The 16,508-nt window shown below is 33.6% G+C and overlaps 1 long non-coding RNA gene across 1 annotated transcript in view; it reads right to left on the bottom strand.

Annotated features, from left to right (window-relative positions):
* Nucleotides 1-1,471: 1,471 nt before the first annotated feature.
* Nucleotides 1,472-16,508, bottom strand: part of LOC114579491 — a 39,595-nt gene continuing 24,558 nt past the window's right edge. The window contains exon 2 of the long non-coding RNA XR_003700518.1: nucleotides 1,472-1,663. This is a non-coding gene — a long non-coding RNA (uncharacterized LOC114579491). The remainder of the gene's footprint in view (nucleotides 1,664-16,508) is intronic.

Below are 16,508 nucleotides of genomic sequence, written 5' to 3'. Positions count from 1 at the left end.
TGAGAGAGAGGCCCAAGATTAAACATGTGAAATTGTAACTAAAGCTTGTACAGAAGATTGGAAAGGAATGATTGATCGTTTCCTATTAGAAGGATATCATCAACATAGATAAGTAGATAAATGTGAATGTTATTGTGATTATAAATGAGGAATGATGGATTTATCGAGCTAGAATGAAAACCTTGATGAGTAAGATATATTGAAAGAGTTCAAACAATTGACGAGGGGCTTGTTTAAGTCCATAGATAACTTTTTTTAACAGGCAAACATGATTGGGGTGTTATGTGTAAAACCTTATAGTTGTTACATGTAGACAGTTTCAATGAGTTTGCCATGGAGAAAGGCATTAACAACATCAAGTTAAAGGATTGGCCAATTGAAAGGGAGAGCAACTATTAGTAGCAATCAAATTGTTGGGGAATTAGTGACAGAGCTGAAAGTTTCAAGATAGTTGATGTCATATTCTTATTTGAAGCCTTGAGCAACTAAACATGCGTTGTATATGGCAATGGATCTATCAGCATGTAGTTTGATTTTAAATATTCATTTGCATCCTATGACATGTTGATTTGGAGATGGGGAGACTAAAGTTCAGGTTCCCTTAGTTTGGAGTGCAAGAAATTAAGTGGACAAGGCTTGACGCCATTTTGGATGCTTTATGGAAGTAGTATAACAAATGGGTGTTGATTGTAAGGTATACTTGAGATAAAAAAAAAAATTGTTTGAGTTTTAAGGAACCTGTTTAGAAGTGTGTATTCATGGGATGTCAAGGTGGAGTAGAGGAATATTAAGTAGAGGTTGAAGGAAAGGAAATGATGTTGTTCGAGGCAAAGTTGAAGTGGATGGTGGAGTAGATGAGTTAGAGACAGTGGCCATGTAAGGACTAAAGATGTGGAGTAAGGCACAGAGAATGTATGTGGGAGTTATGGTGGAATGGAAAGTAAAGAACCGGACAAAGTTGGAGATGATGTTGAGTTCGACGGTGGTGGTGAAAAGGTGGATTTTCCAAACTGTATATGCTGAGAGACAAGAATATGACTTATAGCAAGATTGTAGCAGCCTTTTTAGGCAAAGGCATAGCCAAGGAAAATACACTAGATGGAACTGGGAGCTAGCTTATAGGGAGTTTAGAGACAAGCCATGGATAGCAGTGACAACAAAAATAGTGAAGATGGGTATAATTAGGAGTACTATTAAAGAGGAGTTGAAATGGGGAAATTAAAGAATTGCTAGGTAAGTGAAATCTATTATATAGACTTCAGTAAGAAGAGCATCAACCTAGAAGGATGGGGGCAAGTGGGAATCAATGAGTAGAATATGAACAGTGTCTAGAAGATTTCTATGTTTACATTCAGCACTCTATTTTGTTGGGAGTATATGCCACACCCCAAGATCTAGATCAATTGTCTCTTTTATGTTTACATTTATAATCATTTAACCATTCAAACAAAACTTACAAATTTTGTAGAAATGAAAGGAAAAGAAATAGCATTTCATTTATATTAATCTAATGTGTACAACTAGTACAAGCCCAACATGATACATATATATTAGTTTAAGGCATATAATAAATGAGCTCATCATGATGAATATACATGACTACAAAATGAAAAGACTACACGAGGCCAGAACACAGCTCATACTCAAAGTTCCTTATGTTTCCCTGAAAGGTATATAAAAATCATATAATGAGCGTTTTATCCTAGTAAGTTACCAATATCTATAACTGAAATAAATGCTTATAATATACTCAATCATATCAGTAGCATATTCAATAACATAGTGTCATTTTAGTTTCACATCAATCCATTATATATCAATTTAGCATTCAAAATCAGTGGTCATTAGTAGTTAGTACCTATCATGTCATGTACATAAACAATCACCAGTCTTATCCCTCTTATCTATCATATATTATTAATGCATGTATCCATTCATATGCTATCTATGCATACACATCAATTTTATATGATTTATCTATCTATTTTATCAATGTAGGATTCAACAAGGCAGAAGATTCAACTTTAATATAGTGTTTCTATCCTTTCATATGTTACTTGTCATATATATCAATTTGTCAAATCATATATTATTTTTCATTTATTTTTATTTATCATTTAATTTCATAGGTGACTTTTAATAATTATTTAAGAGTTGTTACCCTATACCCATCAGCATAATTCAGTCAAATGATTACAGGCTACAACCGAGATAACATCACAAACTATATTTAAAGGAAAACACAAGTCTACCCTCCTACATATAGTATTATATTTTAATAGTCAACCCATATTAATTATAGTATTAACAGATATCCATCATTACTTGCATGCAAATGTCATATTTATTTTATATCGGTTGTCTCAACTCTCTTTAATGTATGAAATGCAACATGAAATGCTTAAATTTATAAAATATAAAAAATTTTGTATATTAGTCTATAGCTTCAGCTAATCATAACTTACATTTTAAAAAATATAAGACCTCAACAATCTGGAATTTATTCTCAACCTTCTAATATAATCGACTATTCAAACTTAAATCCCATTCAATCAAAATCAAGCCCAACACTTATGATAGACTGAGGCACTTCTAAATTATTTCATAATCCTAAATGCCTCCTACCCTTTTTCCTTTAACTCCGGAAATAAATATTCAAATTTGATCATGTCCCAATTGAAAATTTCAATACTTACCTCCTTTGACATCGAGCTTTGAATTCTTAAATAAAATTCGTACCGCTATTTTAATTGAGAATATTCATAGGAGACTTAGGTTTCTTACGGTGTAAATAACTCAGGATGTTGATTTTTAGAAAATTTTAAATTTAATGATGACAGCTCATTTAGAAGATTATGAAATTGATGATGATGAATTACTGAGATACATATGTTCAAGAAGTTGACTATTAAAGGAAAAAAAAATTACATAAGAAGCACTTTTTTCTAGCTATATAATTCATTTAGAAAGTAATATCAAAGGCTAGGTGTGCAGACAATACTAAAGTGAAAACGTGATAAGATAGCAATGTATTTTGTGGATGAATTACTTAAATAGAGATAGAGTCATGAAGCTATATTGGTTATTATGATAGATTAACCAGGTTTGCACATTTTATCCTAGTTAAGTAGATAGATTATGTGAAGAAAATAGAAAAATTATATGGAATGAAATTATTCAGTTACATGGGATACAAAAACTTATAGTATCAATCATAAATGATAGGTTTACATCTAAATTGTTTAAGAATATTCATGAAACTTTGAGTACCAAATTGACTTTTAGTACTATATTTTACCCTCAAACAGACGGCCAGTTAAAAAGAATAATTCAAACTCTAGAAGATTTGCACAAATTGTACGTCCTTCAATTTAGTGGAGATTGAGAAACGCAGCCACTTATAAAATTTGTTTATAATAATAATTTTCAGTCGAGCAACAGAATAACACCGTATGAAACTCTTTATAGAAAAAAAAAGTAAGAATTTTCATCCTCTTAAATGTTCTAATAAAATATTATGCTAGGTTTCTAGGTTTTATTGGAAATCTTAAATATGTCAATTGATTTATTATGCAATCATATCAGAATTTTGAGATGAAGGAGAGGAGAAAAGTAAGAGAAAAAACCTAGACACGCGTGTATTTTATTTTTTATTTTTTGAAATAACTCTATTATAAAACTGTAATTATCTACTACGTTTTTTTATGAGAACTCAACCAACTATCAAATATTACTACTTTCATGAAGCACTACGTTCTAGGAGTTCGGCCACCAGCAGCCCACTCTCCATGCGGGGTTGGTAGCAGAATGTTCAGCAGGTTAACCATCCTGAAAAAAGTAAAAGATTTTTTCCATTCTGTTTAAGAGGATTAGAAATCCATTAATAATATAGATGATATGATGAAGCAAAACAAAATGAGAATCAAAGGAATGTTACAGAACGGCAGTAGCAGGCATGTATTCGTTTTCTTTCTTCCTTTTTGACTAAAGGCAAGTAAGTGATTTAATTAGCTCAGCTCGGCAGCTTTTGCTATCAGTTTCATCAGGAATAGTAGATAAAGAAAAGGCTAAGTGTGGTGCATGATAAAAGTTTCTTTGCACCAACAAAAAGCTATGATGATAAGGCAGCTTAATCAGCAGGAATACTACGTTCAATACCAGTCACAACAAACGTTTATAGAAACCTAACTTCAACATAAAAAATTATCATAGATAGGTGACCAATGAGATTAGCAGGATTCATTTGGTGGTGCTGCCAAGTCTTTGATCCGCTCATGAAGCAATAAACAGAACAATAACAACATTCACCATGTCTCCTCTTAGGTGGCTTTTCCCTTCTCTCTTAGTTCCTCAACAAAACAATGTATGTAAATATATACAGATAGATACAGATATATGGGCTTCGAAACTCAACCATATTTAAGCAAATCCCCTTCCAAGATACTCAAGAGTTTAAATAAGGAACTAATTTCTTGAATATGAAGCTTAATAGAACTAGTATTAAATGATCAAACAATGAAAGGGGATTCATCTCAACCATATCTAGAAACTGATTCAATTGTAATAGAAGTTATTCTTAAAGGACAATAAGCACTAATAATCTCATTACCAGTAGTAGCTTAGGGAATTCTACTATGCTTCTTATATGAATTTAGAACAACACAGCCACGGATGGCATTGTTTCTCATCAAAAACATAGTCATACAGGAAACAGAAAATTATGTATCCATTCTCAAACTAGCAAGAATTGCAGCATGGAGAAGATTGCTGAAGAGTTCAAACTATCAATACAGACAGATTTCAGCATAAAGTACACATCATTTTGGCATGTAAAGTAATAATAAACTACAAAAATTTGTTCATAACCAATAGAAGGCTTCTCAAGGGTTATAATTAAAATGAAGTGTGTAACCAGTGGCCTGCAAAGAGCACTATTTAATGAAGGGTCTGCGGAGGGGCTGTAATAAGAAATGTTACCCCCGCAGTTGTAGATAGACAACTCCCATCAATGAAACCAGTATAAGGCTTCTCTAAAGTATTGATATCTATTATTGCAAACGTTTTGCTAACCTCTAACTGCTATAGTAATTAACAGATACTTCAGTTTTTAATTTTTATCCAATTATTTATGGTCTTGACCTCGGAAAAACATTCAAGTATAGAACATAATCAATGGCAGATCACTTTTCAATTTCTATCCATGTTATTTAAGGTCTTAGTCTCAAGATAAACTTTCTATATAATATATGGGCATCCTAAAGTATAAAGCTACTAAAAATATGATTTTGTTAAACAATTCTCCATTTTATACTAGATGGCATTGATGCTGATGAAAGAAAAACTAAAGAGAGATGGCTTAGAAGACCCATACACCATGGTAAAGTATAGAGAAAATAGGATGGAGAAAAGATTTCATAGGACTTATGCCGAACTCCAGAAGCAAGGTAAAAAAGTATGCATAGGAAGACTTACTCCTAACTTTGGAAATTAGAAAGAGAAAGGGTATCATAGGACTTATACCTAGGGCTACAAACGAACCAAGTCGAGCCGAGCTTTAGTTTGTTCGAGCTCAAGCTCGTTTGGCAAGACATTGTTCGAGCTCAGCTCAATTAAAAATGTTTTTTAAATGAGCTTTTCTTATCCTCGATCAAGCTTGAGCTCATTTAAAAGAATATCGTTTAAGCTAATGTTCAAGCTCATTTATTAATGCTTACCGAGCCTCTTAACTAGTTGCTTGATAATGAGCGATCGGTTGTGCTCACCAACAGCAGACCAAAACTTCCGCCTCCCCACTTCAGCACTTCTATTTGCATGAGGTTCAAATTTTTTTTCTTTATATACACTAAAAACAAAAGCTATTTTCACGGTGTGGACTAAGGAGCGCGCGAGAACTAGCGAGATCACACGACACCACAAGGCAGGAGGAAGCGGAATTTTTTTCTCTCGAGAGTGCGCAGGCAAGTTTTTTTCTTTTTTTTTTTCTGATGCGAGATGGAGCGGAAAGGCTGGATTGGAATTTTTAAAATATAAAAGTTAATTTAGTAAAAATTAGTAAAATTAAATTAGAAATTTTTATTAAACTTTAATTAAGCTTGTTCACGAGCTCTAAACGATAATGTTCGTGAGCATAAACGAGCCGAACGCCAAGTTATTCAAGCTCGTTTATTTAATAAGGTGATGCAATAATGATCATTACTATTAATGCAAATGTTATCAATAAACATTATGGTTCAAAATACTCAGCTTAATCAGAAACATTAATATAATATCTAATCTTCTTAGAGAATTATGCTTCTGTATAAAATACATCTCATATATGCTATGTTGAAGTGTTTAATTCATTACAATCTACTTGAAGAATTAAATCTTAGATATGCAATAGTCACCAAGACTAGCTGTAAACTTGTATATTTTTCAAGTTTTTTTTTTTATTTAGCTAATTTGGAAGTAAAATTAGGCAAATGATCATCATTTCATAAGTTAATGAATATTTTACCTATCAGATCCTTCAAGTATGGCCTTGCCATAGTTTTCCATCCACTATATGTTAATATGTTTGTAATAATGACCAAGTGATGATTAAAAGAAACTGAAATGTACGAATAGATAATGTACCAAGTGATGACCTCCTCTACTGCATCCAGCTTCGCATCCAGTTCTCATGACTCCTTACAAGCTCAACAAATAAGTGCCCTTCAAGCTGAGCTAGAACAAGTAAGGAAATCACAAGCTGATTGGCAAGCTCAGCTGCAGGCACAGGTTCAAGCTCAGCTGCAAGCACAGATTCAAACAAGTACGGAGCAACACAATCAGTTGTTGGATGAAATGCGCAAGATGAGGGATCAGCTGAGTGGAAAAGACGTAGCTCCACCTGAGGAGGAGTCCACGGAGTCAGAGTAGTTTAATTTAGTTTACATGAACTTGTTTATTTTTGTGAACATGTGTTATTGAACAGTTTCTTTTAATCTGATGTTTTTTGTTGATTGTTACTATTGAACAGTTTCTTTTTATGTTATAAACTGTTGTGAAATTGTTGTGAATTTGTTATAAAATGTTAAAAACTGTTGTGAAATGTTGTGGAATTATTATTTGTATTCGTTTGCAGGTGTGGAAATTTGATTGTTGGCTGGGAAGGAAATTTTTTTTGTTAATGCTACAGGTTTCCGGCGGATTGTACGCCGGAAATCCACCGGAAAGAACGATACAACGAATTGTATCGTGCGTATCGACGTCTTCCTTCCGTCGGCAACTACCGGCGCCAATTCCGCCGCTTCTTTCCGGCGCCGATTTTGCGTCGCAAACGAAGCCGTGGGCTGTCTACGGCGAACTTGCAGCGTTTTATCCGCCGGTACTTACCGGCGGACAATCCGACAGAAACTTACCGTCGCATATGGCGCCGAAATTTATCGGTTGCAAGTCGTCGGCACCAACCCGATGTTTTACGCCGGTAAGACTTCGGTACGTGCGCCGAAACATTTTCCAGCGTATTACATTCATCGGAAAAAATTTATCGACGCGACCGAAACCGGCGTATGAATTTCCGCCGAAACGTGCGCCGGAAACCTATAGTTTCGTCGGATTATCTATATGTTCCGGCGGATTTAGTCCGCCGGTAATAACGGGTTTTCCTGTAATGATGTCATTTGAGAGGATGGAGAGAGGAGGTAAGATTTTGAAGGATTTGATTTTTGATGATTTGCAAGATTTTTGGTTTTTCTCTTTCCAACACTAGCGTTGCCAAGTCCCAAGTCCAGGATCAAAAAATTTGAGGGTTGCGTTAGGTAGTCGATACCCAATGTAAAATTTATCGAATAGTCATGACATTAGTCATTTAATGCATTGTGTTAATGTTAGGGAGTTTCTTGGAAGCTATGCGTTGTACATAAGGGCTGCTACATTTGGGCCCAAGTGCCGTATTAAATAAGGGTTCCCACATCATGGACGGATCAGGGCAAAGAAGCTAATCTGTGAAACTAAAATTAAGATAACTTGAAATATAGTTTTCCTTATAGGCAAATTAATGGAATTAATAGATATTATGATTCATAATAAGATAAATATTTTATGCATTCAAAAAAATAAATGGATTTGATAGAAAGTAAAGGAGATTAATAGTTTAGAATTTAAATTATGATATTCTAGTAGAAGTCATGTTAAAAATGGTGTATGTGTGATTATAGATAAGAGTTTGAAGGATAATATTGTAAAAATTAATATAATTGGAAATAGAATTATAACTTTAAAAATTATTGTTGATGCTAATATCATTAATACTATAAGAGCTTGTGCTCATCTATGTGGGTTTGATTATGTATTCAAAATTTAAATTTTGGAATGACATGGAATAATTAATACAAAAGATACATATTGATGAAAAAAAATTTATTGGAGAAGATTTAAATGAACATATTGGTAGAAAGATCTATGATTTAAAAACAATCATGGTTGCTATAGATTTGGAGAGACTAATGAAGGTGGTAAGACTATATTAGATTTTGCTAAATATTATGATTTGTAATTGATAATACCATATTTAAGCAAAGAGATGAGCATCTTATCATTTACAAAAATGAATATAATAAAACTCATATTATTTTCTTATAAAATAAATATATCGTTTATATTGCAAAGATTGTAAAGTTACTCCGAGTGAAAGTTTATGTACCCAATATTGTTTATTAGATTTGGACTTTAAGATGAATGGATAGAATATAAAAATATTATTGAGTGTAAGATTCTAGATCTTAAAATTTTATTTTTTCGCATGAGGAAGCTAATGATGTGACGAAAAAAATAACTAGTGATATTAAGAATGTTGTCAAGGATGTGCTTGAAGTATTAAAGGGAAAATCTCCTAATAATAAAAAATAGTTGGTAATGGAATCAAAATGTGTGAGAAAAGATTAAAAATAAGAATATTTGTTATAAAAATTAGTTTAGATGTCAAAACTTTGATAATAATGAAAGATATAAAGGCTCGTAAGTAGTCTAAGAAAGCAATATGGGATGCAAATATTATTGTTTTTAATGATTTACAAAATAAATTAGATACTAAGGAGGGCAAAAGATATATGAATAAGTTAGTCAAACAAAGAAATATGAGTAGTAAGGATTTAATTCAAGTGAAATCATGAATGAAAAAGATCAAAAAGTTTTTTTATTAGAAAAGGATTTTCAACAAAGGTGGGTGAGATTTTGCAAAGCTTTCAATAAATATTGTGAGAATACAATTGAATTTAGTGACCTTAGCATCCTAAATGAAAATAAAGATTTTTTTATCAGCGTATTAGTAAAATCAAAATTAGAGAGGCTTTAAAGAAAATGAAGTGTGGCAAAATTGTTGGACCTATTGATATTCCAAAAAAGGTATGGAAATGCTTAGGAGATGAAGGAATTTCTTGGCTTACTGAACTTTTTAATATTATTTTAAATACTAAAAATATGTCAGATAAGTGGAGAATGAGTGTGTTGATTCATATGTTTAAGAATAAAGGTGATGCACATGATTGTGCGAATTATAGAAAAATTAAGTTAATGTGTCATAATTTAAAACTATGGAAGAGAGTTATGGTGCATAGGTTACAAAGTTGTTGACCTCAATAATATTGTCGGGGTCAAGTTGATCGTGCACAGTGAGTTTCAAAATCAAAAGAGTGCAACTTCGTGCGAAACTCACCCGACACACGTAGTAGACCCAAAACCTAAATTGCTAAAATGGCCTTTATTCATGAAACGAACAGCGCCAGCATGTCTAGAGAAAACAGCACGTCTAGAGAAACAAAAATAGCTAAGATTTCACTCATATTGGTCGGGGTTGTCAATTGTTAAAAATTAAAATTTAGAGCATTCGGATCGAAGCACATCGACGTGCATGAATGGCAATTGAGTCGAGACACGTTTAATTTAAAATAAAAACATATATCAATTTTATATTTGAAATTAATAAATAATAATTAAAAAAAGAAATAAATAGAAAAAAAATACCTAAATCTCTAAATTACCCCTCTATTAAACCCTCATAACACTCACTCCTTCATTCCCACTCATACACGACATTCCCTCACGCGACCCGCTCTCGCTCTCAGTTTACCCTATCTCTTGTGTGCCCGACCGCCGATTCCTGTCGCCACAATCCACTCCTGCAGCCACCCTATTATATGTAACTTCTTCTTTTTCTTCTTCCTTCGTCCATATCTTCTTCTCTCATTTTCTCTTCCTCTTCCTCTGCTTCTCCTTCCCCACCATCTTCTTCATTACCTTCTTCCCTAACCCTAACCCTAACTATAACCATAATTATTCATTTTTCCCTCTCCATCTCTTAAATTCTCATATCACCTTTATATAAAATCCTCCTTAACACCTCCTACACACACTAAACCAAAAAGCTCCATCATTCTCCACTCCTCCATACCTAGAGAAAGAGAAAATTTCCATAAACTCGCTCTCTCTAAACATCCCTCTTTCCATCTCAAACATCTCCTCTCACCCTCATTCCCACTTTTCTCTCTAACTAAAGAGAAAAAAAATTCCTTTATTTCACTCGCTAAAATTTGAGTGAGCAATTTTCTCTCCAGCATCATCCTTTTCACCACTACAATATTCTTATGCCACTCCTATGAAAACGCTAATCAAATCCTCTCTTTCCCTCTATTCCTCTCTCCCCAGAAAGAGAGGTTGCTCACATTTCACACGAATAAAATAAAATATTATCATAAAAAATTATTTATGCATCACAGGTCTCGTGTGCCACCTCGCCTCATCGTCTTGTCGTCACTCCGCATCTAAGGTATAATACCGACCCTAGTTTATTTTATGCTTTGATATGCATGAAATAAGTACCCGTGAGCGCGTTTCTTAGCAAACGAGAAAATTTGTATGCATAAAAATAAGTACATATGACCACTTTTCTTAGCAGATGAAAAAAATTGTATGTATGAAAATAAGTACCCGTGACCACTATTCGTAGCAAGCGAGAAAATTCGTATGCATAAAAATAAGTATCGGTGATTGCTTTTCTTAGCATGCTAGAAAATTTGTATACATAAAAATAGATACATGTGAACGCTTTTCTTGGCAAGTGGGAAAATATATGTGCATGAAAATAAGTACCCGTAATCACCTTTCTTGGCCAGCGGGAAAATATGCTATGTATAAAAGTACCCATGACCGCTTTTCTTGGCAGGTGGGAAACTATTGTGCTTTATAAATAGGTACGCGAAGGCCTGTGACTGTCTTTCTTGGCAAGCGGGGAATAAAATTTTTGTTCATAGTGTCACTTGATACCTACCATGACTGCTTTTCTAAGTATGTGGGAAGACTCAACACACCCCGATACAGCTTCCCTATATGGGAACAATGCCTAGGTGGTGCCAAAATTTACAATAAAATAAATGATTTAGATAAAATTTAGAAGAAAAAATTATAATCTAACCTAACTCCTAAGTCAACAAAAAAAATACATGAAAACTTTATGTTATCAATATTCATAGAAAAAATAAACAAAAATTAAAACATAACAGAAAGAGCTTATAATAAACTGGTAGAAATAATTGCTCATAAAAAAGCACAAACTAGAACCTTCACCCTTAGCTTCTACTTTGCTCATGCATACTTAAATCCCCCAACAACACTCTCCTTGCAAAATGAAATGTGAAAAGTGGACTATGCCTCCTCTCTGATTTATAACATAAAATTTAAATCATTTCCAAGCCCCACCAGTCTAGAATTCCTTTACTAAAAGACAGGAAATGTACACTTGCAGACCTTACGAATCTAAGATCCCTTTACTAAAAGAAGGTAAATATATACTTGTGAGCACTACCATCTTAGGATCACTTTTTTAAAAGATAAGGTACATTTACGGGCCCGAGCAACCTAGGATTAATGTTTAAAATGTATGAAGATGTCATTTCAGGACTCCTGCTTTGGATTCCTTGAGTATTCATTAAAGAGTAAACTACGAGCATAAATACGCCTAAATGCGAGAAGTAATTATCCTAAAAAAGGGTATGAAAATGCATTTATATTAAAAGCTACCATGTCGCTTTCCCAGCATATGCCCAATAATTATTCTAGATAAACACTCCATAATAAAATGAGAACATCAATCGCATTGCAAGTCATGGGCACATAAGTACCTAAGTAGCATACATGCCAGCTGCCAAAAGTGAGGGAATTTATATCCATGTGAATGTTTCGTACACCCAGTGAATACTTATCTTTGAGATAAAACAAAATGGCATACTATTACGTGTTACAAGTTGTATGACCCCTCATTAGAGAGCACGTGATGCACCAAATTACTAAAAGAGGGTGTCGCCTACAAGCCCTTATTATATAAAGTGTATGTACCAAAGACAAGCAAACACACTATATAAATATATCAAGTGGCATGTATGTATACCGCTAATCATGTGAGCGCACTAAATAATATGCGCATATACCATTGATCATGCAAGCCACTTTATATATATGTTAATGATCATGCCATTATGCAAGTGTATCGAGATTTGTGCGGGTGAGTCACACAAACACAATAAATGTTTGAGTGCACTGCACGAGTGCATTATATAAATGCAAGTCTATTTTACACACATGTTTTACAACATGTAAATGTATATGTAAATACACAAGTACGCATACAAACATAAAAATGCATATGCAAGCATACAAATATATAAATACACGTGCAAATGACTATGTGAACATACACAAACATCTTATACACCCAATGCATTGCATGCATACACACCATGAAATGTGCAAAATGTATTATGCAATACACATTATTTAACATACAAATGCATCATACATCGTAGCAGTGTATTATACCAATATGCAAACATATTATACATTGTGCAACTGTATTAAGTCCAATGCAAATACATCATAAAAATTGTGGGCTCTGAAAATTCGCGCTTTGGCCTCCCTGTGCTTCGGAGGAGTTTTAACGGATTAAGTTCAGGGTAAATTTTGGGAAGGTCTATTGGGTTTGTAGATAAGACACTACCAAGAGATTTCGTCCTCATTTTGTGAGAACTTTATGATCTAAGTTCTGGTTTCATATAGGCGCAAGTCCCTATAATTAATTACTCATCTTGATAACCAGAGAGAACTTTTAATTAAGGCTAGTCGTCAATCAGATATGTAGAGATACGTGTATCTGGCATATAGTAGCAGCATAGAATTAGGGTTTAAAGGTTTGATATTTAAAATTACAAATTTCACCATCTTGCACTTAAAGCGAATGGTGGGGGGGATGGATGATGGACCTGATCAAGATCGCATGGTTCCGTCATACTGGGTCATCAAGGTCCCTGGTCTACTTAGTCAGAGGAGGTAGTCGACCCAACCTGATAAAAGGATCCTTGTCAGCAGCCATGGGTTGCTTTGTCCAAGGGTACCTTATAGACCTGCGGTGAATATTTGCCTAAGAGGACAAATTGAATCCACCTTAGCTGACAGAGAGCTTTGTGCCCTGTCAATTATATCCTATTGATTCATATCTCAAAATTTTGATGCTATTGGAGAGCTTATGGGCTTTGGCTACAACCGTAATATAGTGGTGCCATTTGGCGGCAAGCCACCAGATTCTGAGGGTCTCGATCATAACTGCTTAACTGTGATGTCATTTGGCGGCCAAACCGTCGACAATGAACTTTAAGATAACTATAAAGGATGTTTGCTAGTTTTTTTAATGTTCTTTTTCTTAGTTGGGATACTTTCTGGAGTGAGAAAACTTAGTGGTTTGAGCTATGGCATATGGGTTTTTTTTTCAAAACAGGGAAAGGAAAGATTCAAGATAATCTACTCCATTATAAATAAAAAAGAACAACTATCGATAAGATTAAGAGAAGGAATGTAAGCATAAATGTAAAAAATAATTACACAAAAATAGAGAAATTAAAGAACCTGCGTCAGGATCTGGCTAGTCTGAGCTCTACAGATCAGGCCGGCGACCAAAGGTGACTCGAAGCAGGTTGTCAAAGCAGGTGAGCTCTACGGGTAGCCAAAGATGACAGGTTAGCCATGTGTCGGCGGCTGGGAGATAGGAGGCCTTCTGTATAGACTGATAGAGGACTGGAGGAGTCGTGTATGGCGTATGTTAGGCCAGAGCCACTAATACCAAACTGCAGTGTCCATACGTCGTTCGATTGCAGATAAACGGCTTAGATTTGTGATTTTAAGAATCGTTCAGTTCTTCTAAAACTGCCCGATTCGACGGTTTCTGTAACAACTCAAATTCGGGTAAAAGAAATTCAAACCCTTATTTAAATAAAGCTTATCGATTGTTAAATAAAATCAACTGAATATTAATGCAAATATTAATTTTTCTGAATAGATGTGTTTATTGGTGAGGATAAAGAGAATAGCAGTTGTTCAGTGGAATCCACTCCATCTTATCATTTAGTGCGGGATTTTTGAATGGGATAAGGATTTAATATCTCCCCTGTAGCAAAATTCGGTTCTACACTCTCACCCGAGACCGTAGAGGATGCCGCTATTCCTGTATAGAAAATCCGCAGCTTTCCTTTAGGAAGAGGCAGAACAGGTTGGCTGAAGCAAGAGGCCGAACAGGCTGGCTGAAGCAAGAGGCGGAACAGACTCTGGCTGAAGCAAGAGGCGGAACTAGTTGGAGTAGGAAGCAGAAGTTGGGTTTGGAAATAGCAACTGCAGGCTGAAAGAGTATAAGAAATTCATCATTTCAGAATCCGGTAACAAAAATTATCCTATTAGTAATATAGGAATTTATGAACATTGTTATCAAGAATTTGATGTGATTAATATGGACTTTTGTAATAAATTGTAGTTTGATTTCTAAGTGAGAAGTGAGAACATTGAAGGAAGAATAAAATTTAAAGAAAAGAAAATCAAGGTAAGCTCGTTTGGTATGTGTCTAAAGTAGATTTCATATGGTAATGGAAGTTCTTACAGAGGTTATATCTTATAATGTCATAGATCAATTTGATCATATGCAAAGAGAGGCTTTGAAGTGACTTACCATCGTAGAAGATTTCAAGGTGGAGGATTGGAGGAAATTCCTCGTCAAGAAAGTAAGTAATGCAAATTTAATGTTTAAAATAATATTATCAAATTCTACTTGTAGATTGATAATTGATTGTTAGTGACTGATTGAAAGAAATGAACTTATGTGTTTCAAGTAATTTATTGTTGCTTTAGAATATTTTATCCAAGATTTTAAGTATGAACTACTACTTATAAAATTCAATCATATGGGTTCAAGACAATGTTTTGTATGCTCATCTAAAAGTTTTTTTATTTGAGAATGTTTTGGAAGGATGTCAATTTCCTTCAAAAAGAGATGCATATTAATTTTATACAATATATATATATATATATATATATATATCTTGAATGATGATGAAGGTATTTATGATAAGGGATTATGAAAGCATGTTGAATACTAAATTATTGAAAGAAAAATTTAGTTATATATATGATATATGTTTAATCAATATAGTTGAGACAAAATGGTTCTCATACAAGAACTACATATTAAGTGGGGCAAAAGGGACCCTAGAAATTATGATACATGTTTGGCAGGTGAGGCAAAAGGGACCCCAAAAAAGCAAAAGGGTCATCTATGAATTTCAATGGCGATAATGTCAGGTTTACCTGGACTTCATTGAATATAGTGAAGAAAATATAGCCAAATCTTTCATAGAAAAATTTACATTCAACAGAACTTCAAAAGCATTGAAGCATAATGTTATGGCTTTTAATGTTTCCAGTAATGAAAACAATATTGTAATTATTCATGTTATGTTTTTTTTAAATTTTTAATATTAGTTGTTAATTAATTTATGCTTAACTTGCTAAGTCTCACCACTCACCATTACTTTTCTTACTGACTGTTTTTACAAGAAAAGTGAAAGGAAATGTGAAAGAAATTTGATATGCAAGTATTTAAGTTTTATGTTAATGTTTATTTTATATTTGGAAATCTAATCTTGAGGTTAGTATGTCGTTTTAATGTTGTAATACTTTGAATGGTTTTGGACTTCCTTAGTGGCTCTATATTAAGTCTTTGATGTGATGAAATTTGGAAACTATTAGATGCTTCCTTTGTTGTATTAATTGATGTTTATATGATCTTTTATATAGATCTGAAATGAAATGTTATGATTTATGGTTGTTCTTGTGACACTCTACAATACTGTTAAGGAGTACTGTGGGGTGTTACAAAAGTGATGTCAGATCAAAAACTTAAGGTTCTGAGGAATTAAGTATAGAAGCATAAGTAAAGGAATTGTCTAAGAGAATAAGAATGAATTTGATGGAATTATTACAGAGCCTAGGAGAACTTAGTATATCTAAATTAGGTATCAAGTCAAATTGCAATTTACTTATATAAAAATATATAAGTAACATCTATTTTAAATGTATTTAAGTATAAGTGTTTTTATGGATGACTTAAATGCATAACTCTTATTGTCATGCATTACAGATATAATGATGGAAAGAATACCTGAAGGAGGTGAAGGTCA

Source organism: Dendrobium catenatum, unplaced genomic scaffold, assembly GCF_001605985.2.
Source record: "Dendrobium catenatum unplaced genomic scaffold, ASM160598v2 fragScaff_scaffold_421, whole genome shotgun sequence".
NCBI lineage: Eukaryota > Viridiplantae > Streptophyta > Magnoliopsida > Asparagales > Orchidaceae > Dendrobium > Dendrobium catenatum.
The sequence above is the reverse complement of the archived record's forward strand: the minus strand, read 5'-3'. Positions and strand labels throughout refer to the sequence as shown.